This window comes from Salvelinus sp. IW2-2015, unplaced genomic scaffold (genome assembly GCF_002910315.2).
Source record: "Salvelinus sp. IW2-2015 unplaced genomic scaffold, ASM291031v2 Un_scaffold3056, whole genome shotgun sequence".
Classification (NCBI taxonomy): Eukaryota; Metazoa; Chordata; class Actinopteri; order Salmoniformes; family Salmonidae; genus Salvelinus; species Salvelinus sp. IW2-2015.
Window position 1 is genome coordinate 12,795 of NW_019944348.1, and position 3,043 is coordinate 15,837.

Consider the following 3,043-nt stretch of genomic DNA (forward strand, 5'->3'; position numbering starts at 1 on the left):
CTATGCTACTAGGAGTCTGAACCTTCAAATAAGCTCTCATGATAGCAAACTAATTCAATAACATTGTTGTGTTAGTGTTTTAACTCAAAAATTCAGAAACAGCAGGCTTAACCCTTCAATACTCATTGAACCATTCGCATCCAAAAAACTCCTTGCTTGTTAGGCAAGTCCTGGAATAAAAATAAAACACTGTGCCACGCCGTTGCCTCGGCAGGACCGGAGTATGTTAAAAGCAGTTCGTCTAGGTTCGTGTCCAGAAAGTGAGGAGTAAATGATGTCTGATCATTGTGTACACCAATTCACTCGCTGTCACCACACAAGAGCAAACCCCTGAAACTGGCACAAACGTGAGAAAGACCATTATTTGTCATTTAAAAGCCCAAGAGAATCACATGTTCCACAATTGTTGAGGAAATGTTGTAAAAATTCTATAAGTTTGTCATAGCTCGAGGATAGTACACACAAAGTTATATGTAGAAACCATTAAACGATCAAATCCTGCTAATTAATTATAGGGTTGAAAAAGCACTGGGAACAAATTTTTCACGCTCATCTCCTGTATGTTAGTGTTCCTCTCCTCTCCTGGTTCACCGTCATAATAGTTTTCCATATTCTACTCCATCATAGTAATAGTGTCTGTGTAGTTTGGGTGTGTTATTTTAACTCAGTACTTCAAAAATATATTCAACATCAAAATTCCCCTCATTCAACAACCGATATTCGTATAGCTTTCAGCTTTTTCACTGATACAAAAATGCTAGCCTTCTTGCTAAGTATAGGAGTCAGTTTCCACAACGTAACCAGACTATTTCCCGACTCAAAGTATTCCTAAAGTCTAATAAAAAATAAAAAGTACATTTTCACACTGCAGTTGGATTCCTGTCATGGTAGCCTAATGAATTTTAAAGTGGCTTGCCGGCTTGTGCTAGTCAAGTTTTCTCGAAATACCTGGCAGAAGGCAACAATGTCCCGCCCATAACAAAATAGTATTTTCTAATCGCACACATGAGTGCTAATAATACACTTCACATCACAATGTGTCCCCGCTGCTTTCATTAAATCCCCCTAGCCAATGTTGTAACCCCTGATGACAGATGGAACCCGGACTTTACAGTAAGAAGCCCCCAGGGAGGCAGGCATACCCAGACCCAGGAGGAGGGGGAGGGGAGTGGAGATCCAGCCCAGAACCGGAGCCATCCTCGCTGGGTGTGAAGAAATCTTGTGATGGAGAGAATAATTTGGACCAGATAGGGCCTTGGATAAGAATAAGGAGCTCGCCCGAGTAGGGCTCGATAACACACAGCCCACCAGAGAAACAGTGGGGGGCAGATGGTGGTGAGGGCCGAGAAGAAACGCTGCTCCAGGCCCCTACTTCTAGGGGTACAGAAGCAATAGAAGAGGTTACGCCTTTAGCAATTCAAAGCATCGTACATGCCACTCGGTGGGGCAAGAAGGGAAGGTGGAAATGTACCGAGGCGGACGCGACAATCGGGCACCCGTCACAAGATTGAGATTCTTAGAGCAAGGCCCGAGGACGGGAGAGGATGTAGGACAGTAGCCTGGGATAGCTGCAGTACAAGTCGGGGAAGACCGAGGCGCAGCGCGCATTCAGACGTCCAGCTAAGGGAGCGGAAGGTACGCTCGCACTTACTGCCCTCGCGGTTCTTCAGGTCTTGGCTGGGAAGCCCTCCTTTACGTGCGAGACGACTAGGAGCCCAGTGGCCACGATGTGGTAACCAGGGTATCCACCCTCTCACATGGGTGAGAGCTCGGCTTGAAGGCTGCTCTTTTGGTGCTGGTGCTGGGTTTTGCGTAGTGCTGGTGTATTGTAACATGCGCAGAAGGGCCCCACAAAAAGCGGATTTGTCGACTAACAGGACGTCATCGTGACTCCCCCTTTGGGCTACCAGTGGAAGTAGCGCGCCTGGGGGCAGGAAAGATGCGTCGCCGGGGAGGAGCACAAGAGCCGAGAGGCTCAGCATCCCGGCATAGGTTTAATAACGTGGTTCCTCATTCAGATAAGGTCAGGAATACTATGCCAGGGTGCGAGGACTCTCCCTCACATAAGCGCCCCTTCTACGATACTAGGCTCCAACAGGTCTTTCCCGTAGGCCACTCTGTCCTAAAAATCCACAGCAGAGAGACGGAAGCTTGAGAGGCTGAGAGGGCCACGAGGGAGTACCCGAAGAGAGAGAGGAGAGGAGGGGGCACAGCAGGGGCGGGGAGCAGGTCGCCGGGGAGGGCGACCAGAAGATGAACAGGGTCCGGGAATGTACCGCTGGGGATGACAGAGAGAAACTGCACGAGCTGGAGAGGGCAGGACACGGCCCCACGCCACAAAGGTCAAGGGACGCAGACTTCGAAGCGCTCTTAAAGTAAAGAGTCCCTCTCATCTCATGAGCAGAGCTAAGTATGATATTAATCATTGTAAGGTGGAACAGTAGGTGTCTAGCCTCTTGGTGCTAGATGGACCGGGTTGACTAGGCGCTAGGGTGTAGAGTGTGCTGCCGTTCTTGATTTTAGAGGGCCATGTTGCGTAAGGTTCTGGGGTACTTAAGCGGGTAAGGTAGGGGCGTTTGAGGTAAGTGGAGCAGATAAACGGGTGGTGCGCGTGACGAAAACTTACGATGTCCAATATAGTTCGAACGATAGAGGTCTATCTTACTGAGAAGCAATTGGAAGGGACTTGAGGTGAGCAGTGAGTTCCTGGAATGTCAAATGAGTAGGAGGTACTCCTACGCAGGAGGTCTGCTGTTAGGATTAGACGCTGTGGACACTCTGGGTTGATGTAATGATCCAGCGGTGTCTGGATCGCTAATTTGCATGGATGGGCGCCTTTTTTCCTGAAACTACAGGTGAGAGGTGTCTGGTTAGATAGTGGATGGGTGTGATTTTCCATATTCAATACCTAGTATGTGGCCCTGGTCATGAGGGCTCACGCGCAAGTGTGGGTTATAGATGGGGTTGAATCTAGGTGAGAGGTGTCTGGTTAGAGAGGGTTGAATCTAGGTGGAAGGTGTCTGGTTAGAGAGGGGTTGAAACC

At 48.7% G+C, this 3,043-nt stretch overlaps 1 pseudogene; it reads right to left on the bottom strand.

The window, feature by feature from the left end:
• The window catches only part of LOC112075272 (roundabout homolog 1-like), a 56,830-nt pseudogene that overhangs the window by 5,916 nt on the left and 47,871 nt on the right, over nt 1-3,043 (bottom strand).